Source organism: Aotus nancymaae, unplaced genomic scaffold (assembly GCF_030222135.1).
Source record: "Aotus nancymaae isolate 86718 unplaced genomic scaffold, 86718_ANA_hifiasm-v0.15.2.pri h1tg000041l, whole genome shotgun sequence".
NCBI classification, from domain to species: Eukaryota; Metazoa; Chordata; class Mammalia; order Primates; family Aotidae; genus Aotus; species Aotus nancymaae.
Genome location: NW_026988455.1, coordinates 14,446,830 through 14,465,295, shown reverse-complemented (window position 1 = coordinate 14,465,295; position 18,466 = coordinate 14,446,830). Strand labels below are relative to the sequence as shown.

Genomic DNA, 18,466 nt, shown 5'->3' with positions numbered 1-18,466 from the left:
TAAAGCAAGCATGCATATCTTTATTCATAAATCTGGATCCCTAAGAATGAGAGTGCCCGTGGCTGTATTCTTATTTCAAGCAGCAGTCACATTCATCACACGATACTCAAAGACATATTTGGGCTGCAGTTCACACCCATTCCTCTGGAACTTTGAGCAGTTAATAAACTCGTTAGCATTAATTAAAATGTATCTTACTAAAGCAGGATCCAGAGTTACCACCTAGCCACTCTAAAAATCAACAGTCGACTTGACTTTTAGCAAAGCCTCTTTTATTGATGGCTTCTGTGGGTGTAGCTGACATCCGCCGTCCCCCATCTGATCTCATTATTTCAGATCCTCGCATCCTGGCTGGCTTTGCCTTTTCTCTCTCCTCGATCCTCCCGTTACATAAATGCGATTGTTTCGTTGCTTCCTCTCTAGGAGCCCGGGTTTTGTGTTTTTGCCGGGCTTGGCTCGTCTTGCGTGTTTAAGGACGAATGCCTAGGCCTCTGGGCAAGGGCCTCCAGCTCCGGCAGCCCTTCATCGGCTGACCTCCTCCTGTCGGGGCCATTTGTCTTGAGGGCCTCTCTTGGAGGCTCTGAACAGGATGCTCCAAGTGGGGCCCGAGCGCTTGGCAGACAAGCCCCTGGATTGTTGCTGGAGACCCCCAGGTCGCTTTGGGGCGGAGCACGCCTTTCATGAATCCCGGAGGCTGAGCTGCGCATGGCGATGAGGGGGGAAACGTGCTGGGGAGAAGGCAGGCCTTGATGTATGCCCCGGTGGACAAAAGCTGCTAGTGTCAGCTTGATTTGCAAGATCAACATTCATGAGTTTTACCGCTTAGAAAGGGGGATTATCTGCAAACCGGAGACTGAATGGAAGCCATAAATAAGTGATTTCACACTACCAAGCAGGAAGAATATTCTGCCTCCTAAATTATTCTGAACAGCATGTTCGGCCCCTTCCAGGTTCCCACCGCTAGCGAGCCCTCAGGGGTGGTATGCGCAAACTGGACCTTTCGGCGCCTAGGAGGCCGCGTGCTGAGCCCTGGAGCAGCGCCCGCTTTACTTCCCGAGATCCACTTCGGGTTTTGCCTAGCGCTGCTCTGGGAACCCATTCCAGACGCAGGTTACGCCAGGCAACGTTTTCCTTCTCACCCGCCCACAGCCAGACCCTAGCTGCCGGGGTTCCCAGGCCCAACACTGCACAGATGCACGTTTCAAAATGTGCTCGAATATGCAGCCTGCATCAAAGGCGTTGGGAGGGTCTTTTATCCTTTCTTTCAGCTGCCTAAGTAGGGACACGCTCCCAGCTACCCGCATTTGTGGGTTTACTCTGAATGAAAACGTACCTCCGAATGCAAAAAGAAAGGGTGAAAGGTTTTTTTTCCTTATTCCTCGCACCCGATTTCTCGTGTTGCCTCGCCCTCGTCCTCATCCTTTGTGTACGCCAGGCTGCGTTAACCCTATGAGGACCCCCGTGGCTTGCTCTTTTTCTTCCTTAGTGTCGTCATCTGGTTTGCAGCCTGACTTCTTCTGGCTGTCACATACCCCTTGCTTTTCCTGGAAGTGGTTTTTTGTAGAACAGCCACAGGTGGACGGCTGGACCTCACCAAGCTTTGAAGTGCCGGGACTGGGCGAAGGCAAAACCAGGGAAAGCTCTGGCTGCCGCCTGAGCACCGGGCCTGGCAACCACGTCACTGGGGTTATTATGCCCAGCCTCCTGGGCCCTCCACTTAGCTTGGCTGTCACCCTGACCCCGCCCTGCAACCCCCCGCCCCAGCTACTGATCTTGGAGAGGCAGCCCTCCCTGAGGGGCTGAAGGCAGGACGCTGGCGAGCGGAAGTGAAGGGTTTAAGAGCCATCCCCCTACTAGAACAGTGCCCTGATGTTTAATGGCAAATTACCCAGCAAGCACCTACTTTTAAAACTTTCACTCCTTTTCCTTGGGAGCCCCCCACTGCTATGGAAAATTGAAGCCTTTTAAGAAAACACGTATGTGTGTGTTTGCGGGTGCATAAGCTCCAGAGAGCGAGATGGTGGGGAGGGAGAGGAGATAGTTGTTGAAATAAGTCGAGAGATAGAGGGGAGGGGAAGGAGCTGAGCATCATGACATAGTAGAGGAGGAAGCTTTGTTCCTGGGGGATTAATCTTGTGGGGCAGGGCGAACAAGGAGAATTTAGATAATACGTCTGTACTCCATGGAGGTGAGGGACTAAACGGTCATCTACAAGGGTGTTCACATTGAAACCACAGGGTGTCAACAAGGCACAGAAAAGAATGCAATGTAGGGCGCCGCCCTTTGACTGAGCTAGGCGTGAAATATTCCTGAGAAGAGTCTACACTATGAAGCCGGCTCACTGTAGACTTGGGACTCACTAATCAGCCTTGGCTCTCTGTGGACACTCAGATTGTTTGCTGAATGAACGTAAGATACTGGAGAGAAGGTTGCTAGTCTCCAAAGCTCCTGGAAAGTGTTTCTTCCCGACCAACTGCAAAAGAGTAGATACACTGTGCTAACCTTTGCGATGAAAAACAAAATTGGGAAAAATCTATGTACCTGCATATCTTTCAAAAAAAAAAAAAGAGAAATTTAGGAGGAATAAACCAGTAAAGAATGAAGTGAGATGACGTGGGTCACCTAACAACAAGAAGGTGGGAAACAGGGTGGAAGGAATGTAAGAGGGAGAAACACTTCTATGGTATTGCTTTTTGTATGATTTTGATTTTTGAAAGCTTATTAATGTTCTACTTATTTAAAAAATTAAACCAACAAGTATGGGAAGGGAGAAAAAATACTAAAAACCAAACGGAAAAAAAAGAACCCAATCGTATTTCAAATGAATAATCACACTGAAAAGGGGGGAAAGAAATCCAAATAGTTTATACTTATGCATTAGACCATATTCCATTAGACTTAGGTAGGGTGCGAGTTGGGGAGGACTTCAATACTAAACCCTTTTTACTGGCTTTGTTTTTGTAGCAGCACGGACATAGAAGGATTCTGAAATGATTTTAGATATTTCATAGTATTGAGCAAATCAGTAAATACATTTATGTTGTTGTGAGCCAGGGTTCTCACTGTGGAGAAAAAAGTTGTAAATATAGAAAGAGAGAAGACATGGATGTAAGAAGAATGGATTGCAACTGGAGGTACTGCTGTGGACTCATAACTTCTGAAATGTGTATGTATGCATGAATATGTATTAATGGGATCTATCTCTTTCTTTCTCTCCCTCTCCCCCTCTCCTTCCCTCCCTCCCTCCCTCCCTCCCCTTATTCTAAGGTACAGGCTGACATGCTGTGAAGAACTCTTGGTACCAGTGGCCACACCTAACAGCCACACCTTGCTTTTGAATGTAGTATTCTAACTAAGCAGAGCAAGGGATCCTTAGAATGTTTCCAGGGCAGAGGCCTTAGTTTTGCAGAGGAAATATGCAAGATAAGCCTGGAATTTCTTTTTTAAATCGAGGTGAAATTCACATAACAAAACCAGTCATGTTAAAGTGTATAATCCGTGGCATTTAGTACATTCCCAAGGTTGTGTAACCACTTCATCTATTTAGTGACAGCCTGAAATGTCTTGTTATTCCAGGATGTAAGGAAGTGCACAAAACATACCGGGGCATGTCATGAGGACAGAGGAACCAGACTGAAGAAGCTTTCCCTGCCCATGTCTGGTACAGCTTGAACATCAAAATAATTATTGGTAGTAACAAATTATAAACCACTGGAAAAAAAGTATATAGAATCCATTCTATATACTAAAAAGCATAGAAATAAGTAAGTAAATATATGAAAAGGATGGCTCTTTTTACAGTAGAATACTGTTATAAACAGAATTGTGTCCTCCTAAAATTCATATGTTAAAGCTGTAACCCCTAATGTGACTATATTTGGAGATAGAGCCTTTAAGGAGGTAAGTCGGGTTAAATGGGGTCATTAGTGTAGGGCCCAAACCCAGTAAAAATAGAAACCTCAAAGGAAGAAGACACACCTAGGGCATATACAGAGAAAGACCAGTGAGGACACAGCAAGAAAGCTGTCATCTACAAAACTGAAGAGAGAGGTTTAAGAAAAACCTACCCTGCTGGCACCTTGATCTTGGATGTCCAGCCTCTGAACTGTGAGAAATAAACGTCTGATGCTGAAACCACCCAGTATGTGGTATTTTGTTGTGGGAACCTGAGCAGGCTAATACAAACACCTAACGTCAACTGGTAGATTTGGCAAGAGAGCTGAGGTTGGGGGAAAAATTATTATTTAACCACCATTGTGTACTTAAGACTGTTTCTGGCAAGAATCACCGATGTTAAATTTAGATAAATTTTTGGGTGACGAATGAGCAATTTACATGTTCTTAAAGTGTCTCCCCATAGATTGCCTTTTAGTTGGAAGGAGAAAAATGGTAATTACACAGTGGAGAAATCAAGTACCACCTTGACTAGTGATCAAATGAACATCACCAATAAAGGACAGACAGACATATGTGCCTCTGGATATGATGCCCTAAAGAGGAGATAATACTACTCTTGTACTATTTGGCTGGAAATGCATATCCTGAATTTAATAATGAGGAAGCATTATTGAAACCCTAAACGAGGAACATTCCATCTTACAAACAGGAACTGTGTTTTTAAAATGTCAGTGTCGTGAAGAAGAAAAAAATCTAAAGAGATATGTCAACTAACTATGGTGTATGATTTTAGACTGAATTCTGTACTGAAAAACATTACTGGGGCTGGTAGGCAGCCACTGAAATGGTCTTACTTCCTGATATTTGCCCCTTTGTATAATAATTTCCCTTGAATGTGGGCTAATGACTGACTTATTTGCTTTTAATGAGTGGAAGATGGCAGAAATAACAGAACGTCACCTCAAAGGCAAGGCTACAAAGAAATGCTGGAAGTTTCCATTTGTAGAGCTTGTTCCCTCCCCCTTATTCTAAGGTACAGGCTGCCATGCTGTGAAGAGCCCTATGGGGAGGACCATTTGGTGAAGATCTGAGAGAAACTCCTGGTCAACAGCCAGTGAAGCACTGAATCCTGCCAACAACCATGTGAGTGAGCCAGAAAGAGGATCCTCCCCACATTGAGCCTTCCGATGAGACCACAGCCCTAGCCTACATATTAATTATAGCCTGGTCACAGCACCCAGCTAGGCCATACCCAGACACCTAACCTACAGAAACTGAGATCGTAAGTGTTTGCTATTTTCAACTGCTATGTTTTGGAGTAATTTGTTATCCTTCTATAGATAACTAACACACTGTGTTCATTGACAAAATTGGAAGCTGGATAAAGTATTATATCAATGTTAAATTTAATGAAGTTGGTAATGTTACTCTGGATATGTAACATTATAAGATAATATTCTTATTCTTTGGCAATATATACTGTATAATGATAAATTAGGCACATGATATTTACAACTTTCAAATATATATTATTTTCTCAAATGTTATATATTGAGATATATACTTGAGATATACATAAATATAAATACATTTATATATATACATAGAAGAGAGAAAGGGGATGGAAAGAAGAAGGGAGGAGGGGTAAGAGGAAGAGAGACAGCACAAGCACAAATGATAAAGCAAGGACAGCAAGCTGCTAATGAACAGTATATAGATGAGTGTTCTCTGTACTATTCTTATACCTTTCCATGTGTTTGAAATTATTTCTGAATAAGATTTTTTTAAAAACAGGATCAGATCACTTTGACATATCTTTAACAAGGCATTTACAAATAATAATTCCATGCCTTTAAGTTATCAATGTAAAATGACATGTAACACCCCATTTTCACCCTTACTTGAGGTGTGTCTCACACAATTTGTTTTTAATCCTTACACAACAGAAGAGAAACAAAGCTCCAGACAGAATCTTGTTTCTATGAATCTCCTATATCTTGCCCATTTCTTTTCTTCATCTCTCAGATGTCTGTTTTGTAATTGTACTCTTAGGGGCTAGCATTCTTGGCAACTTTGAGAGTTATTCATTCTAGGCTTTTCTTTTCTTTAAATAACAGCTTTATTATGATACAATTAAAGTACCATAAAAATTGTCTTTTTAACGTGTACAATTCAGTGATTTGATTTTAGTATATTCACCAAGTCGTGCAGCCATCATCACTGTCTAATTTTGGAACATTTTTATCACCCTGCCCCCCACAAAAAAAACTTCACCTGCACCTGTTAAGCAGTCACTCCCTGTTCTCTTCTCTCTCCAACCCCTGGGAATCACTAATCTGCTTTCGGATTGTATGGATTTGTCCATTCTGAATATATGAATAGAATCACGTAACGTCATCTTTTGGGTATGGCTTCTTTCACTTAGCGTAATGTTTTCAGACTTCATCTGTGTTAAAGTATGTGTCAGTAGTTAATTCCTTTTCCTTATTCAGTAATATGACATTGTATGGACATAACAATTTATATATTCATTCATCAAGTGATAGACATTTAAATTGTTTCCATTTTTTGACTATTGTGAATAATGCCACTATGAGCACTCATGTACAAGTTTTTGGGAAGACATATGTTTTCAGTTATTTTGGGTATACACATATGAGTCAAATTGCTGGGTCACGTAGTAACTATGTTCAATATTTTAAAATTCTTGCCAGGGTTTAATATATATTTAAGCTATGTTATTTTTTCTAGCAGTGCCTTGGCTCATTTTATAGCATTGCTGTCCTGTATATATATGTTTGCCTAAATTTCTCTTCATGGATTTATAGTAAGTATACTTCATCGTGAATTAAAATGCTTTATGAACAAAAACCCCACAGGTACTAGCCCATCCTTCCTCATCAGTTAATCCCATTGCACCCCACCCTTGCTTTCCCTTCTATTATTTTTTATTTTTATTTTTATTTTTATTTTTATTTTTTTTTATTTTTTTTTTGAGACGGAGTTTCGCTCTCGTTACCCAGGCTGGAGTGCAATGGCGCGATCTCGGCTCACCGCAACCTCCGCCTCCTGGGTTCAGGCAATTCTCCTGCCTCAGCTTCCTGAGTAGCTGGGATTACAGGCACGCGCCACCATGCCCAGCTAATTTTTTTGTATTAGTAGAGACGGGGTTTCACAATGTTGACCAGGATGGTCTCGATCTCTTGACCTCGTGATCCACCCGCCTCGGCCTCGCTTTCCCTTCTAACAAATTATTGTTTAGACTCTGCAAACCATCCAGGCACTTACATTTCCTGCCTAGGAACATTTAAACATCTTAAATATTTCAAGCGCATGTCTTTCATTTCCCACAAAACCATGCGGTCTTGGAAAGCTGGGTCCGTGCATTATATTTCTTTCATGTCTTTCACCACCCTTAGCCAAATATGTGAGTTAACTAGATGCTGAATGCTAAGTAGGGACTATCTGTTACACTTATTTAATGTCCTTCATAGCACTTAGCTGAGGGCTAGGCATCTAGAAGGTGTTTATTTAATGCTAAATAAATGGACTTTAAGTTCGTAAGACTCTACCCTAAAATTATTTTTATTTCTGGGTTTCTTAGCATGACTCCCGTTTGACAAATATAGGTATGGCAACCAGCAGGTTCCCTCCCCCGGTACTCAGAAAAGATGTTCATTTCTCTACAAAGACACTGCCAACACATTAAATAACAGTCTTCTAGTATGTTTGGAGGGGAGAAGAGAGCGAAATGGGCAAAGTACGTCCCTCTTTTCTCCTGCTCCATAGCAACTTTTCTGAGGCGGATCCACCTCCTCTTTTCTCCACTTTTTCTCATGGTACTGTTTCTCAGCAAAATTCTCACCCTTTTTCTGGGGAACTAAGAAAGAGAAGAGGGAAACTATTAAACAAAAGTGATATTCTGGAGACTTAAAAACATGGACTTCAGCTCTAAAACTACCATGACCAGATGGGCTCTCATATATCCCCTTTCCCACCTATTTCAAACCAAGACATCTTGTCTTGATATCTAGAAAAAAAACTTACTTGAAAAATTCTTTGTTCTGGTATATCCTAGATAAAGATTATTCAGATTAGTCAAGTCTTAACTGCACACACAATACCTGGCTTATCGTTTTTAAAGAACCAGAATACATAATATACAGAACACCACAGCTGTCCTGACATAATTTAAGCCTCTTTTGATGATTCAAGGTATTTTAGGATTTCCGTGACATTTAATTATTTTAGTGCATATGTGCAAGAGTGCCAAAGAATAGAGCCTTGTGAGGACAGGAATTCCAGATCACAGAGTAATTCCCATATTCAAACAGGATGGCCATTATACATTCCTTGCTCATCATGAAGAACAGAACAATGACAAGGACCAAGCAAATCAGAAGGTGGAAATGGAACAGCTCTGACAATCGCCGTCTTTTTTGCTTTTTGAGAAAGCGTCTCACTCTGTTGCCTAGGCTGGAGTGCAGTGGCACCATCTCAGCTAACTGCAACCTCCTTCTTTCAGGTTCAAGTGATTCTCCTGCCTCAGCCTCCTGAGTAGCTGGGATTACAGGCGTGCACCACCACACCCAGTAATAGAGAAAAGGTTTCGCCATGTTGGCCACCCTGGTCTCGAACTCCTGACCTCAGGTGATCCACTCACCTTAGCCTTCCAAAGTGCTGAGATTACAAACATGAGCCATGGCACCTGGCCCACAATCACTATCTTTAAAAGTCATACCTTTCTTCTCTCGGAGTTTCCAGTTCCCAGTTCTCCTCATAATGAGATTTCTTTCTGTCCAAAAATGAAATAAAATAAATCAGTGAAACTTGGTTTGTTTATTGAAACAAAATACAGTGAAAAGTATACTACAGTTTTCTCTGGATTTTGTGATTTACATTCCCAAAGTTATTCTTCACATTTACCTTCGCAAAGATCCTTTTATTTGAATCACTCACTTCTCTTTAGAATTGTGCGGTATCTTGTCAAACTTCAACTGCACTTTCCTCAGTCTAACAAAGGCTATTATTGGGGATGATTTGTTTTAAGGGTTCCTCCCCTAGTGGGATAATTATTTAGACAGAAGTTGTACCCCTGAGTGTCTCCTCAAAAAAACTGAAACAAAGACTATTACAAGGTTGAACTTTGTCTTCAATCAGCTATAAACTTTCTGTGTTCCTCTTCCACATGCAAACTGTTTATATGTCAGTAATTTTTTTTTATTTTTAAAGGGACTATGAGAAGGTATCTATGTGTTAAGACTGGATTAGAATTCCTTAATCATTAAAATTTTTTTTAAAAAGTCCACCATTCAATAAATCAGACAGCCACATTCTCAAATGCATTTGGCTACTGAAGTCATTAGACAATAGAAACATTTACACCAGGTTTGCAGACCTTATCTGCATGGTTCACTCTCTTGCTTCATTTGGATCTCTGCAGAGATATCACCTGCTTTGACAAGTCTCCCTTGATCATCTTCTCTAAACTAATAATCCTCATCACACTTTTCTCTTATTCTACTTGATTGTTCTTTCTAGTGCTTGTCACTATCTAGTACAATTACTATCTAATACAATAGCACATATGCAGCCTGAGCACTGAGCAACAAAACAAGATCCCATCTATACACACACACACACACACACACACACACACAATATTAAAAACTAGCCACGTGTGGTGGTGCATGCCTGTAGTCTCAGATACTTGGGAGGCTGAGGTGGGAGGATTGCTTGAGCCCAGGAGGTTAAGACTATAGTGAATCATGATCACACCACACACTCCAGCCTGGACAACAGATTGAGGCACTCCTCAAAAAAAAAAAAAAATAGCATATATATGTTGATTTACTTGTCATCTTTATCTGCCAGAATGGAAGCTTCCAAAAATAGGAATTTCTTTTTCTTGTTGCCAATTCCTGGAGCCTAGCACATAGATGTTTGATAAAGAATTTTTTTTTTTTTTTTTTTTTTTTTGAGACAGAGTCTCACTCTGTCTCCCAGGTTGGAGTGCAGTGGTGCAATTTCAGCTCACTGCAACCTCTGCTTCTTGGGTTCAAGCAAGTCTCCTGCCTCAGGAGAATCCTGGGATTACAGGCACGTGCCACCATGGCTGGCTAATTTTTGTGTTGTTAGTAGAGACAGGTCTCACCATGTTGGCCACTATGGTTTTGAACTCCTGACTTCAAATGATCTGCCCACCTCAACCTCCCAAAGTGATGGGATTACAGGCGTGAGCCACTGTGCCCAGTCAATAAATACTTATTAAATGAATAATTATTTTGGTCTTAATGATAATACAAAAGTAACCTACATTTCAGAAATTGCTAGTTGATACAAGAAACAGCAATTTCTGTGTTAAGCACCACAATATTTAACTGAAAACAATGTGCTGGTTAATAGAAAGGTGCAAGAAACAGGTTGGGTCCTCACAACCCTAAAATCTAATACATGACATATGATAGATCTGCCTATCAATATGATCAATAGCAAAGCCAGAAACCATTTTCCAAATACTGTAAGAGAATTACAAGCAAGCCCTATGCAATATAAGAATTCAGAGGAAGTTTTTTTTTTTTTTTTTTTAATTTGGAGTGGTACGAAAAGGTTTCCTGGAGGCAGGATTGAACTGCATCTTGAAAGGAAGTACAAAAGTTAACTAACTGCAAAGTTAGGGGAACAGCTCACATAGGACTATACTCTTCTGAAACCAATTGCGAGTTCAAGGTATTCCCGAAACCACTCTCAGTTTTGATAACTCTTTAGAAAGACTCACAGAGGTCACTGAAAGTTATTTTATACTCACGGTTATGGTTTAATATAAGGAAAAGATGCAGATTAAAATCAACTAAGAGAAGCAGCAAGTCATAGGGCAGAGTTAAGGAAAGGTAGCTTCTAATTATCCTCTCCCCATGGGGGAAGGAAAGTGCTATTTGGCAGCATTGATGTGTCACAATATGCATGGAATATTGCCAGCAAGGGAAGCTTGCTAAGCCTTGATATCCAGAATTCTCACTGGGGCTCCATCATGTAGGCACAGTCAACTGCCCACATGGTTTTTCTCAACCTTTAGCCTTGCAGGAAGTTAGGCTGATACTACATGACCCAACACTCCCAACCTTGTTGTTGTGGCTATGGGCTCCAACCTTAAAACACATTGTTGCTACATGACTGACCCAAGACACTCAGACAAACAGACTCCTATCCAGCATGATACTTCAACTTAGAGATTACCTCCCACAATCTATCTTTGGGCTGGGTTAAATTCTTTACTAAACAGGGAGAGAGTTTAGATAAACCAATGACCAGAACAGTAGTAAATCACAATAATGATAGTAAGCCTGTGACTATATTGTTCCAGGATAATTCTGTCAGAATTTGTCAGTTTTACAGATAATTTTTATAAAGATAACCGCTTTTGAGAAATGAAGTCAAATATTCAGAATGAGCATGTATGGGGGAATCAAATTGACAGATTGTTTACATTTTCTAAAGAACATCTCCAATCCTCTAATGTTGTCTAAAAGATTTAGTAAATGGGAATACTTCATTGATTATTTTTTGTAATTGAATATGATTTTGATTTCTCAGATGAATCAAGCAGTAAACTAGTTATGAATCCTATGGCAGTTATCTATTGCTATGTAACAAACCACTCTAAAATTTAATGACTTAAAACAACCAAATATCTTATTTTCTTATGATTATGTGGGTCAGTGCTCTGGGCTAGGCTCAAGTAGATGGTTTAAATGGTTTGGCTGTGTCCCCACCCAAATCTCATCTTGAATTCCCATGTGTTATGGGAGGGACCTGGGGGAGGTAACTGAATCATGGGGGGGAGGTAACTGAATCATGGGGGCAAGTCAATTACCTCCCCCAGGTAGTGCCTTTCTCACAATAGTAAGTCTCACAAGATTTAATGGTTTCAAAAAGAGGAGTTCCCCTGTGCAAGCTCTCTTTGCCTGCCACCATCCTTGTAAGATGTGACTTGCTCCTCCTTGCCTTCCACCATGATTGTGAGGCCTCCCCTGCCATGTGGAACTGTAAGTCCATTAAGCATCTTTCTTTTGTAAATTGCCCAGCCTCGGTTATGTCTTCCTCAGCAGCATGAAAACAGACTAATACATGGTTCTTCTACTGCTTTATCCTGGGGTCACTTATGCAGCAGCAGGCATCTGTGACTTGACAGGGGCTGGGTGGTCTGAGAAGGCCTCACTCACATTACTGGTGGTTGGTGACATTAATCAGGGTGCCTCAGTTCTCCTCCATGTGGCCTTCCCAGCACTCCAGCTCAGCTCAGACTTGTTCACACAGGGCAATATCCAAAAGGATTAGAGAAGAAGCTACAGGCCTCTTAGAGCCAAGACAAAGAAGTCTCACAACTTTACTTCCACACTCATTCTGTTAGTCAAAGCAATCTTCAAGACCAGCCTCGATTTAAGAGCAGGGGAAATGGACTTCACCTTTTGATAGGAGCAGCTACAAAGAATATGTAGCCATTAAAAAATGTCACAAATCCTAAACACAGTTTCTTTTTCTTCAGTCTTTAATACAAGTTTGTAAGTAGATGGCTAGGCCCTCACTTTCCTATAAAAAGATGAGTGCTATTCTGCATAAGCAGAAGACAGCATTGGTTTGACTTCCCTAAGTTGCCATTTAAAAACATTTTCAAAAGCATTTGAGGTCATGAGCGGTGGCTCATGCCTGTAATCCTAGCACTTTGGGAGGCTGAGGCAGGTGGATCACTTGAGGTCAGGAGTTCGAGACCAGCCTGGCCGACATGGTGATACACTGTCTCTACTAAAAATACAAAAAATTAGCCAGGCATGGTGGAGGTGTCTGTAATCCCAGCTACTTCTGAGGCAGAAGAGTCACTTGAACCCAGGAGGCAGAGGTGGCAGTGAGATGAGATCATGCCACTGAACTCCAGCCTGGGGGTAAGGGCTAAGAGTGAGACTTCCTCTCAAAAAAAAAAAAAAAAAAATCAAACCAAAAAGGAAAGAAGCATTTGAATGACTGTTTAATTTGTAGTGGCATTTTCTGAGTTGTTACTAATTGGTAAAAGGTTATTTTTCTAATTAATTTGGTATTTTACTCAGGCAGAGTCCTTCCATGGTAGAGAAACTCTCATCTTTTAGCTCTTCTATAAAAGGACTCCTCAGCCTGTTCACAATGAACACACCCACATTCAGAGCCTGGCTAATGGGACTGCTGTGAAATGCTGAACACCTGTGGGGAGGCCACTTCCCTGGAGAACAGGCTTCTGAAAGGAACCCCCTTCCCTGTGGGAAAGCTTCCTGGAAACAACTGGAACCACTCTGTAGAGAAAAAATATTTAATAGATGTTGCAGCTGGGCTGTCAGAGGAGTTTAATTCCCAAGTATGGAGAATTGGCTTGAGGATGAAATAGATGCAGAACACAGAGTTAAGTCGGGTGCCGGGCTGTGCTGTGGCTTTTACCAAGGCTTTGTGCACTGTGATTTCTCCCAGTGCCTTGAGACTGACATTTCTGGAGAAGTAAAAATTAGTCACTCAGAGAACAGAACTAAAATTTCAGACAGTATAAGCTGTCACCAGTGATCTTTATCAAGGCAGACCTGACTTCTGTAACAAAATGCTTTATTCCCTCTGTGGTTATTAAAATTTCATTGCTCCAAATGACACTTCCCTTTTCTGGCTCCCCTGGGGAATCAACTCTATTTGACTTCATGGTCACTGGTCAGCTGGATGGCTATGTTTTCTGATGTCTACTTATTCAGATTTTTCTTTCCTGCTGCCTGAAAGCAAGGCTCAACATGGGCGCAATCTGCCCTGGTGCAGAGGAAGTGATTAGGAATGTAGAGGAACCACCCTGCTCATATCAGCAGTGAAATATTTTTCAAGGAATTGACCTTGGAGTTTCTGCCAGTTGGAAACCATGGTAACCACTACTTGCCCCTGGAAAATTATTTCTCCTCACAGCATCCCTGTCAATCAGGGCAGGCTTCCTCCAAACTTCAAAGCTGTGATCCTTAAAAAGGATATCGCAGCAAAAACCTATGATTCAAAAATGTGGATGACCCTTGGTATTTGAGACCTAGGGAGTCACTAGTTCTTCATGCTCCAACTCAGAGGCCCTAGGCAAATAATAATAGCTAGTATTTATATGGGACTGAATATCCAGCAAGAACTTTTTAAAGCATTTTATACATGCTGCATTAGCTCATTTAATGCTTACAACCTCATAAAACATGTACAATTATCTTCATTTTACATGTGAGAAAACAAGGCACCCAGATTACAACACTCACATGGGATCAATGAGGCAGGCTATCTAACCCCAGCAGCCTGCTCTGGAATCCAAGCAAAAACCACTGTATTGCCTCTCATTAAAGAGAATAACCCCTTTCTGGGTTGAGAGGGGATTGCAGTGAGTGGCAACTTCTTTGCCAATGAGTTTTCCCCCTTGGAATATATCACTCCTTGCCACCTCATCATCCTGACTGTTAAGGCCCTTGTATTCATCTGGTCTAAATAGTAAAACAGAAAACACTTCAAGTATTTATAAAAGAAGAAATTTACTACAAAGCCATTGGTTACCTGGGTGACGGAGGAGTTGAGAGCCAAATATGGGATGGCAAAATAATCTAAAACTAGTAACACAGGCTGCAGAGTCAGAGGAAAAGGGCCGTGTTGCAGGAGCCCAGCTGCTGACATCATCCAACTAGACCCGGAACCGCAGCAATACCTTCTGGAGGCAGCTGGAGCCACTGGGGAGTCTCCCAACTCCTGCTTTCCAGTTTATTCTCCACACTGTTGCCAGGTTGGCCCTTGTAAACTCAGACCTAACTGTCCTGTCCTGATGCTATTGTGTACACACATCTGACACTTCTGCCCCACCAGGGCACGCCTTATACTACAGCATCTCTGATCTCTCCTATGATTCCCAAACACATGGTACGGTTCTCACCCTTTGTCTCATCTGTCTGTCCACTCATTCTCAAATGCTGTTCCAGCCAGAGTCCCAACTAGAAAAGGCAGCACACCCAAAATGATGCCCAAAGGGATTTCTGTATAAAGGGAAATTTTCACAGGACGGGGAATACAGGGAGGATAACCTCAAGGGCTGATGCAGTAACAGGATCAGCCACAGTGGAGACTTACCACTCATGTGCTAGAAAAGAAGGGAGAGTATTCACTGGGACTCAAAAGGAGAGGTTCCTGTTGAAGTCACTTTGAGGGGAGACATGACCTTTCATTTGACTTTAGACTGAGAAACAATCAGCCTGAAGCAACTTCTTAGGAATGAAACCAGGGGAATAAAATATCCTGACCTCACTCTCCTCTTCCACCAACTGCCTGTTTAGGCTACCCATTGAACTATTATAAGTTAAGGTCAAAGGGTTCAAGAGCCCGTCGATATGATTCATCCAGGTCGGAAGTGTGGGATCTGGAGGGGCAAACAGGATGTCTAGCACAAATACGTTTTCCTGACATTTCCACTGCACATTTCTGCCATCCATTCTGGAAGATAAAGCCCACGTTACCTCTTAGTGCTACCTCCAGCTCTCCCTAGCTAAGACAGTTACTCGTGTCTCCCATAGTCTTTCTCACCCCTTTGTCTGCATTATAGATGGCGTACACTCAGGTTATGTTTGTCTTCTCATTAGACAATGAGTCCCTTGAGAACATACACCATCTCTATTTATAGTCACAATATCTGCACGTAATGCTAGAGTATTTCTTGTACTCAAATTGTGGCTGAAGAATGAATGAGCCATTTACAATAATTGGTTCTACATAGACGACACTTTCCATTAGCTCTGAGAACAGGGCATCTTCTTTCACACAGGGGTGTCACATCTTTATAGAGGTTTGTATGTACTTAATTAAAAAAAAATATTTAAGAACCAGCCAACTAAATTTTTTTCTGTGCAAACTCATCCAGACTTGATTAACCATGAACAGTATCCACCCTAACTGGCCATTATATTTACGGAAGAAAGCCTCCTATAGAAACTCCAATTCATACTCATTTTCCTAATGTTTCACGAGGAGATTTCATGTCACTTCTCTTCTAGAAGCCTTAGATAACTGGGATATGTAGAGTTTAATATGATTCTCATGTGCAATCAAGAATGTTTTAGTCTGGGTATGGTGGCTCACATCTGTAATACCAGCACTTTGGGAGACCAAGGCGGGTGGATCACCTGAGATCATAAGTTCAAGACCAGCCTGGTCAACATGGCGAAACCCCATCTCCCCTAAAAATACTAAAATTAGCCAGGTGTGGTGGCTGGCGCCTGTAATTTCAGGTACTAAGGAGGCTGAGACAGGAGAATCACTTGAACCCAGGAGGCAGAGGTTGCAGTGAGCCAAGATCACATCACTGCACTCTACCCTGGGAGACAGACCAAGACTCTGTCTCAAAAAAAAAAAAAAAAAAGAAAAAAATGTTTTTTTCAACAAAGCTGTAGATTTAGCTCTAGCATAGGTATCTGTTCAAAGCTATTTTTCACTTAATTTAAAATTACATATCAGCAAACTAGCAAGTTAGGAGCAAAGAGATTTGTGGCCACATTGCAAACATAATCTTTCTGAGGAAGAGGATTCCAACTAAGAACCTGGGTGTTCCTAGTGTCCAACCACCAAATAAAAACTCTATCCTCTCCTTTTCTCTGTGCTGATTAAGACAGACCACTAGTGAAACAAAATTATGAGTTTAATCCCAATGTGAGGCAGGTGGCTTTGTGTTTATAGATTTGAAATGTCTGAGCTGGAAGGGGTCATGGAGGTCACCTAATTCAATTCCTTCATTTTTATAAATTGGAAATAACAAAAAAAAATGAAAGTCAGAGGGGTTAAGTGACTAGCTCCTTGTCATAATTATGTCTGCAGACTGCTTTTAACCCTAGATCATCACGCAGCCCATCACTTCTGGAGAAAAAAAATTTCAAAGCACATCTCTAATGGCGTACATCTGATGCTTCATCATTCAGTGAGAAGGGTAACACATTACTCTGGGGAAAGATTTTTAGGGCTTACATACAATGGGAAGATGTACCAAAGCAACATCCCAGCCATGTTAATTTCTTTTTGACTCTCTTACGTCTTGTTTCTTCAGTATGTCTACCAATAAAGGGGCTCGTAGCCCCCACACATTGTGTTACTTTAATGCTTTAAGGGTTCAATAGTTAGCAATGACAAACATGCGATGCCCTGGCTGTTTCCTCTGAGAATGCATTGAGCTGAAAAAATGCTCAATCATCAGGAAGCTTCCTCTTTCCTGCACCTGCTGACAAACCCCAGGAGTACCTGTCTGCTGATGGATGCTGACATCCACAGATAATGCCTTAATCTTACTTTAGCTAAGAGAAAGCATGGCTAGGTATGCTATATATCATTCATTTAATTCATACTCTTTGCTTAAGGCGATTTTAATGAGAAGAGAGGATAGGAAGAGAGGTAGAGGGATAGAGGATTTGTATAGAGAATCCGGAAAAGGAAAGGAGGTTGTGAATTAAATATTTTATTATACTGGCCTGTCAACTTTGTCATTTTGAGAATTTATTTAAACCATTTGTGTCTAAGTTTCCCTATCTATAAAATGGGACAGATTGGACTAGGTGAATTTTGTTAAAACCCTTTCTAAATTATAATACTCTGTATTTTTTCTTAAGAGGATAGCAGCTGTAAGTCAGATTCTTCCACAGGTTACACTGATGACCTGGAGGAGGAAAACACCTTGACTCTAGTTTCCATTTAAATAAAGGAAACTCTGGCTATTCTGCAGTCCTTCTCTTCCTCCCTTAACCAAACACTATGTACATATGCTTAGTCACTTTTGTTATTCTTTAAGGCTATCTATCTTCACACTGGAGTAGTGACTTGGACAGCAACAAAAGCCTATCAGATGACAGAAGTAAACCAGCCATGACCTGCAGAAAGACAGTAAAACCCTGGCTCTGTAGACTACGGTGTCTACAGCACACACCGCAAAAAGTAAATGTCAAGTGCCATATTTTGGGCTGCTTTGCCTTGTGCATCATCTTGCTCACCATGCAGGTTTTAGCAATTGAAATCAGTTGGCCTTTTCTGTGGAATACCCACTTTTCCATAGCTGCTATCTTGGCAGGCCTCAGTTTCTTCTGGTGAGTAGAACTAGGTATCTGCCTCCCCACCGCCCACCCTGTAACTATTTGTATCCACTCCTAACCATGGAGACTTCTGGTCTTTGGGTAAGGAGAAAGCAGATATTTTGAGGTACAGGTGCCTGGGGAAGAAAGAGGGATAGGATAGGATGAAGGCAACAAAGAAGATGACATGGGACAGGCCTTTCTGAGCCTGCCCACACCTGTCTTCACTCCTGTGGGGCAGAGTAAGGATTTGAGGAGACTTATTAAGACTCTAGGAGGCTCTAGGCACAGCACTGCTATATCTAGGCTTGAAGTCAAGTAGGATGCAGAGCTGGGGAAAGAGATGTTTTGCCCACTCCTCCCAGGATTCTGCCTGTTTGGCACCCTGACCATACAAGCAGCCTGTCACAGAAGACAGCCTTGATTAACACCAGGCACACAGGCAGCTATAA

The 18,466-nt window shown here is 41.6% G+C and overlaps 2 long non-coding RNA genes across 2 annotated transcripts in view; one reads left to right on the top strand and one right to left on the bottom strand.

The window, feature by feature from the left end:
• The window catches only part of LOC135268668 (uncharacterized), a 151,488-nt gene that overhangs the window by 10,015 nt on the left and 123,007 nt on the right, over positions 1–18,466 (bottom strand). Inside the window, exon 2 of the long non-coding RNA XR_010337000.1 lies at positions 8,639–8,692. This is a non-coding gene — a long non-coding RNA (uncharacterized LOC135268668). The remainder of the gene's footprint in view (positions 1–8,638; positions 8,693–18,466) is intronic.
• On the top strand, positions 1,171–6,059 carry LOC135268667 (uncharacterized). Its single transcript, XR_010336999.1, has 2 exons — positions 1,171–3,166; positions 3,577–6,059. It is a non-coding gene; the product is annotated as an uncharacterized LOC135268667 (long non-coding RNA).